General features: G+C 39.0%; 1 long non-coding RNA gene across 1 annotated transcript; it reads right to left on the bottom strand.

The window, feature by feature from the left end:
- Positions 1–7,517: 7,517 nt before the first annotated feature.
- Positions 7,518–8,674, bottom strand: LOC137579982 (uncharacterized). The gene is made up of 2 exons (XR_011032910.1): positions 8,536–8,674; positions 7,518–8,479 (listed from the first exon to the last, which is right to left on the bottom strand). It is a non-coding gene; the product is annotated as an uncharacterized lncRNA (long non-coding RNA).
- Between the last annotated feature and the right edge of the window lie 15,292 nt (positions 8,675–23,966).

The following is a 23,966-nucleotide window of genomic DNA, read 5'->3' as shown; positions in this document are numbered from 1 at the left end:
CTTATACTCTCTGAGATCTATGTGTTCAAACAGACGGACGGACGGATGGACAGTCGTAAAAGGATCTATACACTTGATCATATAAGAGGATCGTAGTTTTGGACTAAGTTGGTTATCAAAGATCCATTTTCATTTTAATTCTTATATTCCATTACTTTGCCTATAGTCCAAATACCTTTCATATCCCTTTACCACATAAATGCACACACTCGCACACACACACAGCGAAAAAGCGGATCTCATTTACAACAACAACAGGAGCGAAGTAAAAAGCGAACGAAAGCAAACAGAGCCAGAGCCGAGAAAGCAGCAGAAAAGTAAAAGAGAAAGAGAGTGAGTGGATGAGCAGGGTTGTAAGCGGGCGGGGAGGGGAACGTGGCTGCCCTGGGAAGGCAAAGCCAAAAGCTGTCGAGGAGCTCAGCACACACAAGCAAACGTAGCGAGAATTGAGCTGGCAGAAAAAGAGTGAGAGATGGAGTGAGATGGATTGAGTGGAGCAAGGGGGACGACAACGATAGAGAAATGGGTTTTTTTTTTCTTGTTCCTTTTGTTGTTGCTGTTGTAGTTGTTCTTGTATGTGTGTATTGTACCACTGGGGCATTATAACGTTATCCTTCTGGTTTTGTTTCCGCTTGCCTGTCAAGACCAAGCCAAGCAGAGTAAAGAGGAGGACAGAGGTCTGAAACGGAGAAGGTGAGGTGAATGGGGTTTGAGTAGCAACAATGGCTGACTGACTGACTGCCAAGAGACATACAAACACACGCACACACACACACACAGGCACACAGTTAAATGCCAACACCCAACCAAAGTTTCCTTTTTTTGCTTTTTTTCTTATTTAGGGAGCATAAGGAGGCCAGAGAAACGAGGGGAAGAGTTGGCAAGCTAAGCCATGAAAGCATGGCACGAGTGCAACTTATTTTTATGAGCCTCACCCACACAAACACCCACACACACACACACACACACACACACACACACACACACACATATACTAAGGCAAACATTGGCTGCTGCTGGCAAGCTCATAAAATTTATAACACAACGTCCTTGCCGGCTCCTTTCAGCTTCTTCCTTGCGGCTTTGGCTCTTCTTACTGCTGCTGTCTATATATGTATATATACATATATATATAAAGTATATATGTATATGTATATATGTGTGCGTGTTTGCTTTTTCATAGCATTTTTTGCTTTTGCTCTCTTTTTCTCCTCTCTTTCTTTCGCTGTCACCGTCACCGCTGTTGTTGAAGCAGATTTGGCCAAAATGTCTTAGCGAGAAAACTGAAGAAGACGAGGAAACAAGAAAGTAAAATGCCGCCCACTTAAATTGCTAAGTGGTGGCAGTTCCATTGCGCGGGGAGTAGTGCCATCGAAAAGGTACGCCAGTGGCTTCGGATGTGGGGGCGAGGTATAGGTGTAGCTGTAGCTGTAGGTGTAGGTGTAGTTGTAGATGGTGGCAAAAGTTGATGGTATAGCGCGCACCTGTCATGTATATAATATGAATTTTCCTTTGGGATATAAAACAAAAAATTGCCATACACACTCATATGTATGTATGTACACGAAAAGAGTATGGCAAAAAGCCAATATTTTAGTTTTATTTTTTATGCTTAGCATTTGAGACAAGTTTAAAAGATTTTTCGATCAACATTTTTTGAACGGGTAACTAGGACAATATGTCATATGATTAATTCATTCTAAGAAACAAATTCTTCACAAAAACCATGCAAAAAGCTTTAATTATGTCTCGTATTATTGGGCTTAAAAGTCAAAATTGGCAAGAAGGTTTCACAAAGTTAGTCCAATGGTGCGAAGGGTATACAACCGTGCAAAAAGCAAAGAAGCATTTCCAAATATATATTTTTGATCAGCATGAGTTTATTTAGCTAATTCCTTCCAGACAGTTAAGACGTTTTTAGGCACAATGAACGACGGACAGAGAATCGATCTATAATAGGCGAATTTCGTATAATATATGTATAAAGCTTCCTATGGAAACTAAATAATATGGTCTCTTAATAACAATCTTAAGCCGAATGCACATGTGTCAAGTACTACAAGTCTAATCAGAGATCCAAAGACCACAAACCATGGGAAAAAGGAAGTACAAAATGTACATGGAGTATACTGATATGAGGTATACTAACTGCTATGGCAGCATTTCTGTTGATGACTTTGAATCCAAAAAGACTGCTATTTGCTTTTGTTAGGTCTAGTTGGTGGACATCTTAGCAGAGGACGCACCTGGACTGGTTGCAGTTCATAGTGTTATCGGATTATGCAGGCTATCTCTTAGGATAATGGTGAGTCTGGCTTCGTTTGCTTCTAGGTACGAAAATGTCGCCACAATGATAGATATTCCCCTAAGTGGACTTGTCAATTGGTTCGCTCATTCTATCAAAGCCTCAATAAAGTAAATGCACTCCTTTTATATTGGTGTTTAGAGCATCCACAGCACTATAGCTTGACAAGATAGTTTTGCCTCGGATTTTGCTTATGGAAGAGCTGTAAAGATAAATCTTAGCAGTGCTCATAAACTTTCACTCCTAGTTCCGTTTAGAATAGATCAATAAATGTGGGAATCAGCGATAAATATTTGGCGAAAGGGAGTAAATCTTATAAGCTAGCTAGTGGAGTGGACATTCTTAAATAAATGTGCCAAATGAGCCAAATTTGTTGGCTATAACTTGAGATCTTGGTGCTCATATGAACGGACCTGGCTAGATCGACTTAGCTGTTTATGCTGAGTCTTTGGCAAAGTTTTCTGCTTACACAACAGTCGAAAGGGAATGATCAACTAGGCGGAGAGTCTAGTAAAAAGTGGTCGTCTTCAATTAGTCGACAACTGGGAACACGGTCTTGTGAATTTCGAATAGTTGGTTCACTTGTTGCATGGTACATATGTATGTATTTCATCCATCAGAAGTTTATCAAATGGTTTTATTGACTACTCGATGAGAATGATGTATTGTATAATGCACTACTCTAAGCTAGACACAGGCTAGATTTGAAAATTGTTCCTATTTGATTTGTTTTTGGGAGGATTTCGGCAACTGTCCGTCTCGCAGGAATAAGAGGTACCGAACGTGTTCGTCCTCCGGATGATATGAGTTCCGACCTCTGATTTACATATGCTATAAAAATGGAATCAACTCGCACACACAAACACTTCAGTATAACTGTTGATGGTGTTTGGCAGAGAGAAAAGTTAAAAATTTTTGCTTACAGAATGCCAGGCGAACATAAATTCGAAACAAGTAAAACGAAAATGTGCCCGAAATGGAACGAGTAACAAAGTAGGACACAAACAGGACAAAACATTCAGGGAGTTGTAGGTGGTGGAACGTAGGGGAATGGAATGGGATGGCATGTTATGGGATTGGGGATTCTTTGAGCATGGTGTATATGTATGTTTATTATGTATGTTCGTACATATGTATGTCTGCGTGTATTTCTCTTTTTTGATTTTGTGGCCCATCCGAAAAACGCATCAAATTCTTTTTGCCAAACAGAGCCAAATATGAAGTGTTTGGAATCAATAAAATTTCTATGATATTTAAAATTAATATTAAGTGTCGTCACTGAGAAATTACGATAAGGATGATGATGATGTTAAGATGATGTCTGCCTTACATACCAAAAATGAGAAGGAACAGCAGGATAAACATTTGGCAAAAAAGCAATAAACACATTTTTACATGTATGTATGTATGTATGTACATACTGTATGTATTTTCATATATGTAAATAAACATACATACACAATGCACATATATATATATATACATACGGATGTATGTATGTACATACATACTTACATATCGTTGTACAAATTGTAACTGTTCTGTGTATGGCACACGTGCATTTCACCGCCCACCACCATCCTGGCCATCTCTCTTATCCTTTTGCACCCAACACTGAAGGGAAATTTCAACTCACAGACAATGTGTGCCCATACATACATACAAACAAACGTATGTATATGTACATTTGTATGTATGTGTATATCTCTCTATCTCTATCTTCACATCTTTCTCCTTTTTCTCTCTCTCTCTCTCTCCATCTTTGTCTGTATTACACTCTCAGCTTATGTGTGTATGTATGTTTGCATAAATAGACAATGAGCAAACAGCTTGCACGCTGAATGATAACGTAGGAGCAAGTGGAAACAAGGGCCCCAACAACAGCAATAACCACACCAACAAGAACAACAAGTCAACTCCGTGGCCCCATTGTGCCGTGTGTGCGGCAGGCAAAATGACAACAACAACAACAACTTTACAGACACACACACACACCATCAAGTGCTTACATGTATATGGAATCGCTTGCATGTCACCAAAAGCTGGCAACCCAACAAGCTGCTCCTTCTCATCCCTGCAGTTGAAAACTTATGTTACCTCAAGACAGACAAAATAAAGTTAAACCAGAAAATTTTTCAAATCGATTAACACGAAAAAAGAAAACCTTATGTTAAAAAATATCGAAATATTCCCCAAGATTTCAACATTTGACAGATGATTGCCCACTTACAGAATCCCGATTATATATATCCACACACTTTCAAAGGGTATTCCAAAAAATTCAATTCAAGTTGATTGGTTTTAGGGGAAAGTACCCTAAAAGGAACCAATTTTTGTTAAGTTTGGACTATTATTTAAAAAAATTCAAGCAGAAGGACGTCATGCATAGTCAACACAGCACAGTCCTGATTTTCTTCTCTTGTTTTGTCATGCTAAGGTAGAAAAAAAAACCTATAGAGGCATAAAATAGATTATCCCTAACTAATGCAAATCGTCCCTTTTCCTCTAAACCCAATTTTATACTTTTTACTTTTCACTGTATTTAGTTTTTGAAATAGAATTAAGGTTGAAACAGGATCTTTTCGTGTTCCGACATCATGTTGGACCAGGTTTTTCCAAGACGAATTGCACTAACTTCTTTTCCATTGCATTAGATTCCCTGCTCAAGCAAGAAGTTACGGTCATCTCACGGCAGCCAGTCTTCTGGTATTGAGCTCTCCTCTGGATCAATTAGAAACATTTTTTGGATTAAGGTTCAGACAGGTCCTCGAATCCAGTGAGGAGCGCTTGCAGAGCACCTTGTCTGATGAACCTTTAGTGGAGGCATTCTGGGTAAGATGCTGCAGCCAGACCGCGCCCCGTGGTCATATTACCAGAGAACAGGCCGTTTGTGTTGGTAGTTTCGTCTTCAAAATGTGCGAAAGACAATCTTCCAGCAGGAAGATCTCTTTGGCAACTTTCAGGACCTTAGAAGAGTTGCTTGCTTACCGAGTGACCGAGTACGATTCGTCGCAGCCGCTAAAGAGACCATGGAATGGGCAGAGATCCACATTTGTTCCACGAGACAATATGAGGCCATAACTCTTAATCAGTTCCTACGTTTAACCGCGGCTAGAGTTAGGTGGCCGAAGGTCGAGTATAGCCTGCAACGTATTTTGATGCTCCTAGAACGCCAATGTCTGAAGAGAACATCACAGACATTTGTCAAAATGAACAGGTGGAGTGAAATGTGCAATTTCAGTTTCGCATTTCATAATGTTTTGAATTTGTTCATATGTAACATCACAAATATAATAATGTAGTAGGAACATTGTGTGATTCAACGCCGAATGGCCGGGCCATCTCGAACGAACTATTTTATATTAGAAGAGGCAAGGTAGCCACGATGTAACGAAGAGCCACCCTGTAAGGCGATGAGACAACGCTGACGACGATCTCACTAGAAATTCAAAGTCATATTCACATTACAAGTGAATATGTTTTAAGGCTGCGAAATGGCCAAATCAACCACTCTTCACATTTCGTTCATTGAAGACACTTCCATTATAGCTAGTTAGTTCCTATTGCAGTTGCAGGTGGGCGGGATATTTTAGATTAAGGAAAATAAAACACAATCGCTTTAAAAAAGGCGATGAATAAGGAAAATGATGTTATTCAAAGGTAGTAACTGTTGGAATTTCCCTTTTAGGAAATTGAGAAATAGTTAATAACACCATGGAATGGGCAGAGATCCACATTTGTTCCACGAGACACCAGCAAGGAGTTTGACAGCTGATAGAGTTAGGTGGCCGAAGGACAAATAAGAACGCCAATGTCTGAAGAGAACATCACAGACATTTGTCAAAATGAACAGGTGGAGTAAGGAAAATAAAACACAATCGCTTTAAGAAAGGCGACATTGTAATTATAATTTATGAATAAGGAAAATTATGCTATTCAAATTGAGTTTTTTAAAAATAAGTAAAATGTTATGCGAGAAGTTTTTAAATAAGGAAAAGTTCATTTTAAAAAAGCTTATTTTAAACCTTTTAAAGAATAAGGAAAAACTGATTCAGTTGTTGTCCAAGCAGAAGGAAGTAACTGAATGAGAAAACCTGTGAGTCGTCCCCGTATTTATACAGTTTTCGATAGAAATTTCTCGATGCCTACTTGATGAAAATGAAAACAGTGCTGTGTAATAGGAGTATTCAGTACTGTGCAACACTGACATTTCTATCGATAACTAGTACGTAGAAATCAACGGGAAACGATTTGAATGTTGGAAGTGAAACACTGAACATCCAGACACCAAATCTATTACTTCTATAGCCAAGATAATACGAGTAACTTTTCAGGAAACATTCAAAGCCGACCTCTTAATTGATTTTGAAGTAAATATTTACTTAACAGTGTTCAAACGCGGAAAAATGTACTGAAGTTAGATTTCAGTGTTGGCAAACGCTTTTTTTTTATGAATTATGGTGTTGCCAGTCTGTTGTGTTGTTTAGCGCGTTATTTGACCGAGGAATATGTATTCTGAACTATATTTCTAATATACATATCTATAAAATTCTCGTGGCACAGTTTTCGTTGCCATACTCCTCCGAAACGGCTTGACCGATATTGATGAAATTTTTTGTGCTTATGCGGTTATCTATAAGAATCGGCCAACATCTATATTCCACCATTCTACGATCAACTCTTTTTCCTCTGATTTGACCCGCAGAACAAGTAAACAGAAGAACAAATCCAGCAACAAAACACTGATGCACGTGTCAGAATAGCGCAATTGCATCAAGAAGAGCCAGAAGATACACGAGCTGAACGCAATGAAGTCAGAAGATCAGAACAACGACATCACGCCGTTTCACAGTCAATAGACGAAGAACAAATGACTCACAAGGACAGGATCTGATTCATTCCTGCGTCTATCATTCTAGTATGAGCCCGATATTAAATATTATGCTTATTCAAAAGTGGTAATTGGTGCTATGGACAAGGAATGTAAGCATTGTCATGCTCTGAAATTCAAAAATGAGCCAGCTGGGATGTGTTGTGCATGAGGAAAAGTGCAACTACCTGAAATTGAAACACCTGAACCATTGAACGGCTTACTAATCAGCACGGATCCAGATTCTAACGTGTTCCTGAAGTCAATTCGAAGATTCAATTCATGCTTTCAAATGACATCGTTCGGAGCAACAGAAATAGTCCGAAATACTAATGCAAATGGTCAACAATTCAATTTTACATTCAAAATCAGAAGCCAAGTTTATCATAAAATAGGCTCACTGCTGCCAATTCCAAACGAACCACAAATCTACTTTATGGGCGGCGAAGATTCCGGAAGCGCACTTGCCAATCGTCTGAATGCACGTTGTGAGCGAGCTAGATGCTCTTTTGAAAACATTCAAATCACATATTCACCAATTACAAGGCGATAGTTACGCTATCGTCATTAATCCTGATAAAACACCAGCTGGAGAGCATATTCGTAGATTCAATGCACCCGTTGATGATGATGTTGCTGGAACCATGGTTGACGTTTGCCGATTTTCTAGGATCTCTTCGGGTTCCGACATCATGTTGAACAAGGTTGTTGCGTTCCCTGCTCAAGCAAGGAGTTGCGGTCATCTGATGGTAGCCAGTCTTCTGGTATATAGCTGTCTTCTGGATCAGACAGGTCCTCAGATCCATTGAGGAGCGCTTGCAGAGCACCTCGTCTGATGGACCTATGGTGGAGGCATTCTGGATAAGATGCTGCAGCCAGACCGCACCCCGTGGTCATATTACCAGAGAACAGGCCGTTTGTGTTGGTAGTTTCGTCTTCAAAATGTGCGAAAGACAATCTTCCAGCAGGAAGATTACTTTGCCGCTAATAACACCATGGAATGGGCAGAGATCCACATTTGCTCCACGAGACAATATGAGGCCATAACTCTTAATCAGTTCCTACGTTTAACCGCGGCTAGAGTTAGGTGGCCGAAGGTCGAGTATAGCCTGCAACGTATTTTGATGCTCCTAGAACGCCAATCCCGATATTGCGAAAGAATTGGGCGGTAGTCAGCCGTAAAAAAATACTGCCCATGTTTGATGAGGACGTCACAGATATTTGCATTAACGAACAGGTCGAGATATGGATGGTTTTGTGATTAGAGCAGACGTTTACAATTTAGTTTGAGTTCGAGCATTGTCCTAGAAGAGAAAACTTGAGAAAACTAAATTAAATCCTTTCTATTGTTCTTACTTACATGATTGGTCTTTGGGTTTTGGGTGTTTTTTTTATTTAATTTTGTTTTTTACTCTATTTTACCAAACATTTTAGATGTGTTGACTTTGAGCTGTTATTTGTTACTGAAATGAATCCGAAACGGATTTGGGGTATTGAAAATGAAAATGACAGAAGAAACACAAGGCCTACATTTCTTTTCAGTTGAACTTATGTTTTTATCGACTCGTATACCCTTCCTAAAAGGGTATATTCGTTTTAATCAGAAGTGTGGAACGCATAGAAGGAAGCATCTCCGACCCCATAAAGTATACTTATTCGTCTGGATCAACGCTAACTCATCATACTTCTGATTTAGCCGGATTTGACCACTATATCATATAGCTTCTAAACAAACGGCAAAGTCACGAATAGTGACTTTTCTAATTGGTGTGTTTATTACACCTATAAACGATTGTGCCAAATTTGTTCAAGATCTGGTGACTATATCATTGCTAAGATTGTTTTTCGCAAACATTAGAATTCTTTGTTTTCCACTTTTACGGCTATAGCTAAGCTAAGAGTAACAATATACTTGCAAGGGTATACAAACTTCGGCGCGGTCGAAGTTAACTCTGGCTTTCTTGTGTTTGGAAACTTTATTTTTAAGCCTTTCGGTTATCCAGGACATTCTTTGTCTTCAAGGACAATCCACCGTTTAAACCGCTGTTTGGAAGTAAAGAAGAAACCCCTGCGAAAAGTCTTTTTCTGGCCTAAACAAATGACAGTATATGTCTATGATAAAGTTTCTCATGGAGAGTGTCCTTTCAACGTATAGTTAGAATAATCAGATCAATAGGATGCAATTCTCGAATTAAATAATGATCTTAAATCACATATTTCAATGAAAATTTAAAAATTTGATTCAATTTTAAAGTCAGCCATTTTTTTTTATACCCTTTTTCAACCGAATTCTGATGACGATTCATTCAATTCACTTAGTACAATCAAAATCTCTTGATGGAATGTGTGGGTTTTTATCCTTAATGGAAGAAAAGTAAATGCGTTAAACAACGCCTTTGGAGTTTTCTTGAACTCGAAAACGTCGTATATATGGATTATTAAATGAATCCGGTATTGTCTATCTTGAAACTCCGAGTATCAGCTTGTGTATTGCGTTTTGTAATTTTAATCTCACAATTTCTCTTTTTCTGTATCTTTTTCTCTGCTTTGCTTTAATTTTCATAGACTTTTTTGTTCTTCTTTTTTTGGGACAATGTTTTGGGACAAACTTTTGGCTGCTCTGCTTAAACTTTTATGCGCTGCGCCACATGCATGTACATGTGTGTGGGTGTTTGAATGAGCAGGAGCGTGGGTGTGTTGGTGGAGTGTCTATGTACATATGTGTGTGCGTATGCATGTATGTATGTTTCCGTGCAAAATTGTATAAATGTTGGTTGTTGGTTTTTCTTTTTTGGCAGCCTCTAAACGGCAAGCGCAGGAAGCTTCACCAGCAACAGCATTCGCCTGACACAATTTACGCCTCTTGATGGCAGAGATGGTGAGTGGATGGGTTGTTTGGGGGTGGGATGAAATTAGGTGTGGTGTGGCGTGGTGTGGTGTGGTGAGATGGTGGATGAAGTAAGGTGAGGTGAGGTTAAGTGAGGTGAAGGGTAAAATTTGTTGGTTGGGGGCGGGAAGAGCATGATGCTGCTGCTGCCTTTGCTGCTTGTTTGCTCGACGTCCTTCGCACAATGTGGCGTATGCGTAATAATTAATACGCTTGAATTCATTAGTTGAGCAGATTTTGCATGCCAGGACAGAGACCGGAGTGAGAATGGGAATGAGTATGACGATGAAGATAATTGTATGTGTGTGTGTGTGTGTGTATCGTTGTGTCTTTGTATACATATTAAGAATGTAAGTGAGTTTGTGTTTCCCATAGAAAGTGGAAAAAACAAAAAGAATTCCTTAAAATTAAACTGTGATAGTCGACAAAAAAAATATGGCATGTCCATACTCAATGATTTCACCTTATTTCGTCTCCCACGAATTAAACTGCTCATTAGTTGGTTTCATACAACAATTTTTGTACAGGTTTTTCCTCAAAGATCGAAGGCAAACGTTCCCTTAAAGATAGAACTATAAAAGTACTCAGGGGATCAGCAATATTGTACTATTATAACCATTATAGGATACTTATTTTTGCAGTGTTTTCAGGATCTAATTGTTATATTTGGTTCTTTTAGTAAAATTGGCCACATTTCATTTGCATTTGGAAACCCAGGCAAGAAATTTCATAATTGAATTTTGAAAATCCTCTAGGGGATTTTCACACTTCACACGAAGCCCGGAAGAGCCCTTTGAAAGAGTGTATGGAATAAGCATCTAAAATTGGCAACCTTTCTATAATTTATGTATAAAAATCATTTAGATGCATTAGTCAAATTTAGTGTCATCTTCGTTGTGGCGAAAGGTGAGGGGTGAATCATGGTGAGGTTTTTCTACGATATTAAAATCGATGGTCCGTGCGGGTGTATTGAGAATAGGACTGATTGCTAGACGCTAGCCAGATATTGCACCAGAAACAAACATCCCGATATATTCGATATAAGAATTTGCATCGTGATATCTGATCGGCAGGGATTGCGAAAGGCTTCTTATTTACATTGACTAAGACGAGATGAATAGCAATAAGCAAAATGTATGTAACATACAGAAGGAAGCTCTAACGACCATATAAAGTATATATATCCTTGACCAGCCGAGTCGATCTGGCCTTGTCCCGGTGTCCTTAAGAATACTTAGATACAAAAGCTAGAAGGTGGTGGTTGAAACTCCTTGAAAAAGTGAGCGAGATGGGCGACAAATATGCGCCTTAATTAAGTGCAGATATTTAGTTAGTTTTCCGAAAATTATAAACACTAAATTGGATATTGAATAAATGTGTAATCTAGTTGTAAAATCTGGATGAAAAATGTTTTGGCGGATGGCCAACAGATTAACTGCTTACTCATCTAGAATTGTAGAGTTTTGTGACTAATGGAGGAACCTGAATTCAGTTTTATCAGTTGAGACCTGGTCTTTTATGTAATTACTTAGGCTTGAGCTAGTTACCGACTGTTCAAAAATAAGACGATAAGATTTCTCGTTCTCTATCTCCAGCAAGTATATAGAAATGAGTAAACTAACTTTACTCATTTAAATATGCGGTTAGCTGCTTCTAGCTTATAGCCTTATCATACCATCTGACTACATTTTCGTACCACCTGTCTACCCCTTTATTAGTAATAGAGAGTTCAAGCTCCGCCTAAACCCCGGAAAGCCCCCATCCTACCCCATGCCAATTGAGCGGCGATGAAGGCGTTTGCAATGAAATTATTATTTAAATGAAAACAGCAACAGAAATGAGACAGCAGCGATGACAATAATAGCAACAACAATCAAGGCAAGGACGATGTCAGCAGAGTGACAACAACAAGGGCAGAGGCATAGAGTGCGTGGGAGAAGGTGAACAGAAAGGGGATGGGGAAGGAGGTGGTGGAGGAGGAGGGGGCAGACAGCAGCAGCAACAACAACAGTAAACATAAAAATAATGCAGCATAACAGCGTAAATGTTAATAATTACATAAATAACAACAAAAGAAGTAGAGTGAGAGAGCAAAAGACCAGAGGGATGGAGAGAGAGAGAGAGAGAGAGAGAGAGAGATTTCCCCCCTTTTTATATCTTTGTAAGAGTGGGTTGCGTATATGTATGGGTGTGTGTGTGTAACAATAAATGAACAAGGACGTGTAAGAGAGGGAGAAGGGTCGAAAAATGAAATTGTGTTGGGTGGTTTGTCATTGTTCCAGGCGATAGCAGCGCCAAAAGTGACAGCGCACAATATGTAATTATGTTTCATCTCATACCTACACACACACACACACAAACACACACACATAGCGAGAGAGAGAGAGAGACAGAGAAAGTGGGACAGAGAGAAACGAAAAAGGCAAAAGATAGAGGCAGTCGCAATGGTAAAACTGGTAAAGAGTAAAAAAGACAGAATAGTGAAATATGGCAAAGGATGCAAAACCGTTGGCAATTTGTGTCGCGTTTCCAAGCAAAAAAGAAAACAAAAAACGGAACGAGAATACAGCAGATTGAAGGAGGAACGACTCTCTCCATCTGCCTTCTCCTTCCCTCCCGTCACCCAACAACCATTAGACATGGGCTCCACTCGGCAAAACCATTGTAAAACGTGGTCTTGTGCGCCATGAGACGGAGCCAACCTAAGTGTGGGCGGGAGTTGGCTCAAAGTATAAAAGGCAACTAAGAGACCCTCGCCCTGACTGACAACTCTCCGAACAAGCAACACCCCCGTCCCTTTGAAACTGGCAACAAGCGGCGCAAAAGGGAGTCAAAGAGGTAAAATACGTGTGGCTTTTATTGCTCTTGGGAATTGGAGTATACTTGGAGTCGGTTCGAGTTGCAAGAAGAAGAAAGCTTTTCATAACTCCCCACCCCTCTTGCCACAAAAAAATAAAAAATTGGCGACAGGTTGCGTTGCGCCGTTGGTGTAAACAAGTCGTATAAGCACGAGGGTTGACTGCACCACATTGACTTTCTCTATTGCACCATACAACGTCTTCGATTAAGAAAATCTAAGACCAAATATGCGAAGTTTTTACACCCTTGCAAGTTTGTCTTGTACTCTCTCCTTATATACAGGCGTCAAAAAGGTAAAACATTTCAACGAAAAACTCGAATTTCTGTCAAAGAATGTGCTAGAAACTTGTCATCTAATTTCATACGATCGTATGTCTAATAGCGATTAGTAACAGGCAGAAGGAAGCTTTTTCGACCACATAAATTATATACATATATCCTTGACCAGCATTAACAGCCGCCTATAGACAATAGTGTTAACGAAAAGTTTCCTGATCTGCATTTCAGAGTATATTAAGGGAAAACCTTGGGCATAGATCTAGTCCGATCGCTGATGTTAGACTGGGCCCCAAGAGCTCATTTTGCTACTAAGCAAAACTAATAAATAAGAAACTAAACTTAACAAATTACAAAAGAAACTGCACAAACCACCCGCGTCATGCATACTTTTTATAACCTACGATTGCACCGCACTGTGGCAAATACAGCCCTTTTCTGAGCACTCAAGTTAATTCTTTAAGTTAATGAAATCCAAATATTTCGATGCCGATTTATAAATGAAACATCAAAGTGCATTGTTTTTAGTTTGGGTTCATTATACATACATATATATAATTTTATGTGCGTGTCTTTAAATTTGTGTAAGTCTAAGCAACCCACGAGGAAATCTTCCTATGAGGAGAGTTATAAAAAATTTCAGTCCAAAACTTTAACTACTTTACTTTATAGTGGCGATGATGGTATTAGAGTTTCTTTTTAATAAAGCGTAACCGTGAAATTAAAAAAAATATTGGATTTTGCAATGGTTACATACATAAACTATTTATTTAGCATACTTATTGGGGCATGTCCAGTTCTTGTTGTGGATTCCCCACAGTGCAGTGCCTAGCAGAGCGAATTATAGCATTATTTATACAAATACGGGCACTTGTACCTGACTTTACCCTGTACTTAATACGATTAACATGGATTCGACTATATACGATCTTTGAAATCAAAAATTGATTTACTTGCCCTTCCATCTTAGTTGTTTGATAATGTAGTTATCTTAATCAAAACAAGAAAGTGATAGAAGATGTTTTGAAAATAACTGAGATTGACATTGAAAGCAATGGGCCAAATGCTGCTTTTGCAATTAAATTTGTTTATTAGGGACTACTATGAAAAAAAAAATACTATGAAACTATTGTAAAGGAGCAAATGACAAACAGATGGTCATTTTATTATGCTTCTTTTCCTAAAAAAGGGAAAACTAAAGTCTTAGAAGCTGTATCTTGAGTTCCACAAAAGTCTTGAAAGGCTGGCGTCAGACTTACCATATAAACCGAGGCACAGGTGTATATCCTTAATCAGCATCAACAGTGGAGTCGATATAGAAGTTAGCTCTTGACAGGGGATTGGTTTTCCTTAGTGTATGGGCTGGTTTAAGTTTTTTCCACACATAAAATAGTACCTATATCAAAGTACATTTATCTAATAAACCTAAATCCAAATTAAAATTAGTCATACGAGCTTATAATCACGAACTGAAAGGGTATATAAACTTCGATATGACCGATGTAAGTATGTTTGATATATGTATTTCTATTGACATTTGTCCAATGAAATGAATATTGTTGGTGCTTGGTGGTTGGTGGGATGGCAAAATGTCAATTTCATTTGATAACCTCAAATCTTTTGGGCGGCGTTCCGGTTGCCTGTTTTAAGAGAGAGACTTGACTCTATTTATAGACCTGGATGTGGGCGATCTCAAAAAGGCGGGCTGTGGGATGAACTCGGCTTTGACGTCATGCAAAAATCATTACGTCACAATGTTGTGAGCGTGTGACATCATGTGGCCAAGAGCAATGCAAGCAAAACCGAGTAAACCAAACAAAGCAAGCGCCGAGATGTAGGCAATACTTATTAAAAATTCTTGTTCTCTGCCTTCTTTTCGCTTTAACCACTTCCACTTCTTCTTCTTGCCATGCATATTTATTAACCTTCAGCCAAGACACAAGCCACAGGCACGGCCCACACAAGGATAGGAAAAAAAAAAAAAAAAAAGTCAAGCACACACAGAGGCACAGACACAGCAAAAGCTTGTTGTTAACCTTCACCAGTTAACCAGGAGACCGAGACCTCGCCCATCTAAACGAGAGACCACCCGACCAAACGCCCATCTGCCTACCTTTCGCCTAGCTTAACCTTCGACTGTTTTAACCGTCTACGAGCAGCCTCGACCCATAAATACAGAAAAACCTGCCGCCCTTTTCCCTTTTCGTCTCTCTCTGCACGTTGGATGTCTGTGTGCGTATACGAAGAAAACCTCGAACTTTGCTTAGGTGGGAGTTGCGTCTAACCCACACAAATAAGTACCACATTCCAGGTCTTCCCACCCCACGCAGTCCCAAGGCCATTGCGGGAAACGCTATGTGCGTTTGTCCTCAGTCCAAAATACTAAAAAAAATATACAAAATAACAACTGGATCGAAATTAAAAAACACAAACCAAACTAAAGAGCTCCACAAATCATCTTATTGAGAAACTGTATTTGTATTGTAGAAGATTTTTCTATATTTTAGTCACAAGGTGAAACTATATTATCCTAATAAATCGCCTTTAAAGCTATATATTCGGTGACTTATAAAGGGTTGAAGACCTGCCTAAAATAGTGTTGAATATCTACTTATATTTTTTTTGTGTTTTGAATAATTTAATATTTAATAAGTTTTTCCAACAATTGGATACATTTTTTATGCCATTACAAGAATATAAATGTAAAATAGACAAATGCTGCTGATTTAAATCATAAAACACAAAAAAAAAGGATTTAAAAGAACCAAACAATTTTAACATTTCTGAAACTTTGATGAAATCCCTGCATACTTAAGCATATCCTTAAATATCAGGGACGACAAGTGGAAATGCAAAAGGGATTAGATTTTAGATTCATAAAAAGGCTGATACCAGCTACATGAGATATTAAAAGATATTCAATTGGTCCTTACAATGATAAGTCATAATCAAGTGCTTCCTTATTCACTGCGAACGATCGGAGTCCAAAAAAGGTTTGCATTAACTTTCAAAATGCTTCTTAAGCATTGAGATGAAAGATATTATGCTGATAAATAATAGAGCATAAGATCTTCAACATTGAGTAGTTTATGAAGATTCGTAAAAGTTTTGAAATATCAAAGTACACCATGATTAATACTTGTAGTCAAAGGACTTGATCGAAAATTAATTTTTTATATTTACAAAACAAATGGTAATTCTTACATCCAGATGAGTCAAATGGCACACTTCGGTGACTATCTGACTCTAATATAAATAATAATGTATTGAAACTATTCCATCCTTTTTGTAGGGTCTTTTTTGAAATGCCAACACAATATATGTACATGTATACTCTACAATCAGAAGCAAAGGCAAAATACCTAGGACTAGTCCTAGGTCTCTTAAAGATCACATTCAAGTCTCTCAAACGGTCGAAGATAAACTGGCTGATATAGCTCCGGAGTTCAAATCTGGGCTATGGCTGCAGATTCTTATAGAAAAGAGTAACAAACTTTTCAAAACAAAGTTCTGCGGCAGATGACAGGATGCCAATGGTCTATCCGAGGAAACGGTTGAAGATCAAATAGCAGCAGGGACAACGGCTTGACCCCTTGCGAGCCAAAGGACCATCCACAGGCTGAAGAGAAGGCAATATCTTACAATGATACGCTAAGTTGCTGTCTGATTAATATAACTATATATATGTAAAACGATAACCTCTATAAATATTAATTTATGTACATAGCAAATTGTTGTTATTATATTAAAAAGTCACTGTTAGTACTTATTTTGGGCGTATTAGATTATGTTGAGTTAAAAGCTGTGTTAAGATCATTTGTGAATTGAGTCTGCCAGAAACTAGAGTCAATGGAGAAACCGAGAACCGATACAATAAAAAGGGATATGAAGTCCTTTGCCTGAAGTTTGTTGTCCTTTGCTATCAGTCAATCCGCCGGGAATTCCCTAAACCAAACGGCAAATACTTCTTTATCCAACTACCAAATAATTATTAACTTCAAAAAGCTCGTGTCACACATTCCGAGGCCAATAAGCCAATAAGCCGAAAGAGTCTTTATTCGTTAACAAAGATGAAATTGGTCAGATGTTTGTAATCCAGAGAAGGAGACTTTTCCGACCCCCTTAATGTTTATATATTTTCTTGATCAGAATGAGAATCTGGATCGATATAGCCAAAGCCATGCGTATGCTTCTTCCCCCGTCAATTTGGAAGTTATTATTGTGCTATCATCCGGATCGGCCCACTAAATGGACTAGTGCAATACGAAGAATCAGGGAAGGGGTTGGAGAATCTTTCAGATTATCTGAAAATAATGACATTTATCTGTCAATAATTTTGATTTACAACTCTCCCTCAGTTAAAAAGGATTTTATAGAAGGGATTGAAGACATTGTGTCTCATTATGTCGTTACTACGTTTCATGAGTTCATTATTGACAGTAATCATTTTTTGACACTTAAAGGTTATCTAAATTTTGTGCAGTGAACAAGCTTATTAAGAACGCGAACCGCTTATCGGTTACCAGAAGCGCACTAATTCCAATATAAATAGCCGCCACGGCCTCGACTCAAATGTTCTTCATTTGAGTCGAAACCGAAGCCGTAGCCAAAGCCAAAATGCTGGCTAACCAATAAAACCAGTCCGATAACTGTTCATCGACGATTAAGCCGCGGCAGGCGGCAACAACACGCAAAGTTAGGGCAACCTGACTGAAGCTTACCTGTGAAGAGGTAAAAGATGCAACAGTTGTCGCTCCGCACTGTGTGTGTTTTTTGATGAGCGTGAAATACAACAAAGTTGAGAACAGGCACAGAACAAGTGTGTGTGTGTGTGTGTGTGTGCAGTGAAGGGGAAAGGGGGTAAGAGATGTGCTGAGGGTAACTGAGATCTGGGACCTGCTGCTGCCGTCCAGTACTCTTCTTGGCCTGCTGCTGCTGCTGACAAAACGATCGTAAATAATTTTTATTTCAACTTTAAGATACTCGGACGAAAGAAACTAGTCTGCCCCGGCAGCACCAGCTTCAGCTGACGTCGCAAAAATATACATATACATACATATATATATGTATGACCTGTTCTTTGTCAAACGGATCAGGGCTGTATCCAGAATTTCCTTTGACCAATTTGAGTAATCTCGGTTAAAACAAAGTTCATTCGGTGTCCCGAACTCTCAAAGTCAGACTTAAAAATCTTACTTCAAAGTCATATTTGAGTTAGGTACTTTAATTTTGAGACTCCTTTTGTATTGGACATCTGAAATTCGAAGTTCGTTGGAGAAGAGGTCTGTCTAGAGAATTTCCTTATGCCAAGATTACTGGAATCCGTCCGCGGGAATTTTGGATACAACCCTGTGTCGTTTGACAAAGAACTGACCATATATACATATATAAATATATGTATATGTATGCACACAAAAACAAAAAAATAAATAAAAAGAATTTAAGAAAGTTTTGCTCATAAAAAGAGGAGCACCAGCAGCAGCAGCAGCGGCGACGGGAAGGGGTTTTGTTGGCTTAGCCTCCAGCCAACTCCGACTAATGATAGCCTTTGCTTCATCTTTCTCACTCTCTCCCTCTCTCTCCCGCTTAAGCATACGAACACAGGTGAGCCAGCCCAGTCAACAGCAGTCGGCAGGCAATCGTCCAAGCCAAACCAAAGCAAAGCAAAGTTTGCATAGATCATGAGCCACAAGTGACGTTGGCCTTGCCTTTCAGCCTTCTTCTTTCTCCATGTTCCTTGGCCGAGGACGTGTGACCCGTGTGCGCTTCTTGTGTCAATGGCCGCTAAGCCTGAAGACACATGGATCTCTGGCGATTTGGGCTCTTGGTTGTGGCATTTTGTGGGGAGACGGTCAAAAGGGGGCCTCAAACTGAAACTCAGGCCGAGCCTCAACCCTGGGAGCCGTCGCGCAATTGAAATGAAAATATTCGCAAATTGGCTGCACCCTGCGATCACTGCGCGATCTGTTTCTTCTCTTCTCCCCCTCTCCCACCCATCCCACTCCACATGCACACACAAACATACAAAACACTTTTTTCGCTCCACTGCTTCTTCACCGTCCCTACAATCCATGGCAATCACTGGACACTAAGGAAGAGATTCGTTCAGCATCTTTTGCTACTCTAAACAACTGAAGGGTATTGGTTCTTCTGAATCACCTCCCAAATGATCATTTACTAGTTCTTTGATTTGGGAATCATTTGTGATAATGACTTATCGAAGTAGTCTAAGAAGGTTTGCTTTTCTAATAATCGAAAGATTTCATTTTCTAGAAAACATTTTAAGTGTCCGAACTAATTGTAAGATATGTTTAAAGTCGACTAACTTTTCACTCTCATTTTGCAGCACAAGAGACAGGAGAAAAAAATGGATCCTTCTTCTTATCGTTTGTTGTGACTCTGACTGTGGTTGTTGTTCTTGTTGTTGTTGTTGTTGTTGTTGCATTGTTGTTATTGTCCCTCTCATGTGTTCTGTGAATGTTTTCATTTCCAGGCGACCATGTCTATTTATTTGAATTTAATCTCTGCCTTTAACATGCTGCTGTGGTCGTTGGGTCTTAGACTTGCAGTTGTAGTTGGAGTTGAACTTAGTGATGCGAATCCGAATCCGAATCCGAGTGTTTCTTTTGGTCTGTGGTAGCTGTTTGCATTTTATTTCTCATTTCTTAATACTCTTGCAAAAAGGGTATAATAGTTTTAGTAAAGTTTATATAGTCTTGATCAGAGGAGACGACTCTCTCTGACCTTAAAGGTTCGCCCCTCTCGATTAACTCTATCTATCTATATCTTGAATCAGACCTTGTGAACAATCGGTTTTCTTTGGGTAAGGAAAGAGTAACAGAAAATCTTTCAAGGGTATACAACATTTGGCACAACTAAAGTTATCCCGAACCTCTATTTTTTTATGTTTAGTTTTTATTTCTTATTTTTTTTTTTCTTGAAATTCCTCAAAGTTTATTATAATGCCTAGGACATCGACATCGATCAACACTTAGCAAAGTTGAGGCTAGTTTTCGTTTTTGGCGCCCAATGTAGGGGCTTTTGTGACTTCCGTCAACGACCTCTAAGGAATTTGATTTATTTTATTTGGCGTTAAAAACTAAAGCTAAATGATGATGTGGATGATGATGATGATGATGATCATCATCATCATGTGTATGTATCTGTATCTGCAATTGGACACGGATAGCTCAATAGACAGAGGCAAAAAGCAGAAGCAACTGCAGCTTGGTCTAGGCTTAGCTTATTAGATGAAGGCATATAATAAAAGTGTTGCGGCTGCTGTTGCCATAGATGGCAATAGTTGGGAGCGGGTGGGGCATGGAGGGTGGCTAGAGTGTGTGCTGAGTGTGCTGGAGAGTGGACACAAACCAGTTGGCAACGAAAAGAGCAAAGCAAAGCAAAGCAAAGCAGCTTAGATGCATTTTTACACACGGCCGGCCAAGTCTTTGGGCAGGTTTCGTCGACATCGTCGACATCGTCGACGATGTCTTAGTCGGCTCCCATCCCATCTCTTCTGGCCCGTTCTTCTTCCATCGTTCGTTGGCTTTAATTTTTCCATTTGTTTTGGCATTTAAAAATGCGCTTCCTTATGTTTTTGTGGCCCAGGGTTTTTCTCTCCGCTGTCCGCGGAGTAGAGGAGTCATCTTCCTTAACTACTTTGCTTTGGCCTTAGCCTTAGCTCTTGGGCATAAAATGCAAAAGAAAAAAAACATATAGAAGCCATTGAATTCTTTGGGTACTATTGACCCCGGCAATAGAAATTGAAGTAGAAGCCTCTAATGATGCGGATGCTGATTTCTGTTGTTGTTGTTGTTGTTCTTGCCTTTTGTTTGTCTCATTTAAATTTATCAAATTATATTTACTGCTTTTCGTTGTTGCTTCTTGTTGTTGTTGTTGTTGTTCGCATTTATGCATTTGCGAATTTCCAAGAATTTTTAAGCAGCTGTTTCCTGTTACCACTTGTTGTTGTAGTTGTTGTTGTTGTTGTTGTTGATGTTACAGTCTCACAGTAGAATATAAATATTGCCACAATACAAGATGCAACATACAAGATACAAAGGCAATGACGACGATATTCATTGTGTGTGTGTGTGTGTGTGACATATGTGCTGATTGATGATGAGTTGCTCATTTTTGTGACCGGCGAAAAGTGGAAATTATCATGCCCCTGTCAACACTTATTGAACTAAGCGAATTAAGAGTCCATTTCACAAATAAATTTCTCTCTTTTTCTCTATCTCTCTCTAAGGAATAAAGGAAAGTGCATTAGCGATTCACCCAAACCAGAAGTTCAACCTTTCCTTCCTTATTGAAAGTGACCTTTGTGCCAATATCCCCAAACCCCACAACAAGCCCATCTTAAACTCTGTTCTGTTTGTCCTTTGACGTAGAGTAATTATATTGAACTTCTTAAACCGATTATTATTTGTTGTAAGAGTTAAACTTATTAGAGAAAATTTAATCTGCTTATACACTACATAATTATAAAGGACATCTTAGAGACTTCCATATAACTTTTCACCTAATCGGTAAAGGATGAAGGGTAAAGCAGCCAAATAATACATCCATTAATTAGCTAAATTGGTTAAATTGTTTTTTAAGCTTTACAATTTATTCATCTATTGTAAGAAACTTACAAAAATCGAAGAACCACATTAGTCTAGTCATCTAGGGAACTCTTAAGCCGCTCTTCTATTTCCTGTTTCCGTTTTGCTCCTATTTTACTTATCACAAAATGTCTAATTTGCAAAATGGTTTGTCATCATTAAGTAACTAACTAAATGTAAGTATTACAAATCTCTTTTCAAGGCTGTCTCGCTCACTCTTACAAGCGCTTATGGACCACCCAGCGAAAAATGAAACGAATTTCAATAATGTGACTCTAACTCTCATAGCATCCAAGATCAAGGTGTTCAAGCGGATGGCTGGAACTGGATGGAATCGGAAAAGTGTCCTTCTGCCTGTTACACACATTTTGGAGACTTCAACATACCATTTCGTTCAATGGGTGCATGGTATTAAATAAAAAAGTGAATAAAAATATGTTTGTCAGGCTTTGTTTCAACTTGTCCTCCGTTTGACCATATTGTAGGTATTTGTGGTTGAGGGTATACGGATATGTATGTACATCTACATATATAAGTATATATATATATATATTTTTTATTTATTTTCTTTTGTTTTTTTTTTTTTTGCAATTCTTTGTGTTGGATGCATTTTGGAGGGCATTTAATGACCGATGGCCAGGTGAAATACGAACAGTTGCCACAGTTCGAAACGCAGAAGCAGACAGGTAAAACAGAACCAAAAAAAAAAAAAAAAAGACAACAGCACAAGAAAAAAAATACAAATCAACAGAAAAATTTACCATGGAGGATGCACAGCAACACCAACAACAACAACAACAGTCGATCGAAGGTGGAGGCGAGCAAAGCGAGCGCCTGGAATGCTGAAGTCTTCGGACAGCATAAGGAGACATGAGACAGACGACTTTGTTTTAAATATTTAAACTGGGACTGAGACCAAGACTGCGACTGCGACTGGGACTGGGACTGCGACTGGCAAGGATCTTCGATGCTCTGGCAGACGGATCTTTGATGTTTTCTGGCCGATTAAAAAAATTTATAATGAGCGACGACGGCAGCGGCATCGGCATCGGCAATGGATGAAGGACGAAGGACGGCGATGGCGTCGGCGTCGGGAGTAGGAATGGGAATGGGTTAACAGAGAGTGGAGGAGATGGATAACACACCGGTGTATATACATACATACATATGTATGTGTGCATATGAGAATTTTTACCTCTCGATTTTTCGCTCGTTTTCGATTTCGCATTTAGTCTCTGTTGGATCTGTTGGATATCTGCTTGAGTTCCATTCCATTTCATTCTTCTTGGCACTTAGTCAGTCATTTAGTCATTGGCCCGTCGTCATCGTCATCGTCATAGCCGTCTGTCGTCCCGTTGTCCGGTCATCCGTCGTCTGTTATTATTTCATGTGCTTTTCCTTTTGTCTTTTGCACCAATTTCTACTACACACACGCACATTCGAAACAAAAAAACAAAATAAAGAAGAAATAAAATCAACCGACAAGAGAGACAAAGCCGAGGCCAGTTGCAGTGCCACTTATGTACGTATGTACATAATGATTCTATATATTCCAAGGTACGTATGTATGTATGCATGTACCTCTTCTTTCATAATCCACTTTAATTTGTCTTTTGTTGCTGCTGCTGCCTCTGTCTGATTTGGTTCTGGCCACTTTTGTTGCAAGTTTTCTCTCTGTGCGCGTTTGCCTTGTGGTTAAAAGAATTTTAATTGAAACGAGTTTGAGCCGGGCTTAAAGTATGTAGAAGCAGGAGTATCTATGTACAGTTAGTTAAAAGCGACACTCTTCCAAATACACATACCAAAATCAATAAAGCAAAGCTTCATCAGGATATTAACATTGTGTTTCCTCAGCAATTGTATGTATAGAGAAGGATTGACAAGTTTTTACCAAAGATCTGAATGTCAGTGACCAAGTAAGAGGTCAAAGATAGCTTTTCAGAAGGAGGTGACTAATTTATAACCTTACAAGAACAATGTCAGAGTAAAAATTTGATGGCTTAAACTACCAAAGTGTCTACACACTGTCTTAGACAAAGAGAAGTGGCCAAGCAACTTCTCCAGTGAGCCGGAAAAAAGTCGAAACGCAAATATTGCTGACAAAATACACAGACGCCGACACCTGAGATGCTCGAGCTGCCCACAAGGTAAGCCGCAGAG

This window comes from Drosophila tropicalis, unplaced genomic scaffold (assembly GCF_018151085.1).
Source record: "Drosophila tropicalis isolate 14030-0801.00 unplaced genomic scaffold, ASM1815108v1 contig_805, whole genome shotgun sequence".
Classification (NCBI taxonomy): domain Eukaryota; kingdom Metazoa; phylum Arthropoda; class Insecta; order Diptera; family Drosophilidae; genus Drosophila; species Drosophila tropicalis.
Note: the sequence above shows the minus strand (reverse complement) of the source record. Positions and strands in the feature narration are given on the sequence as shown.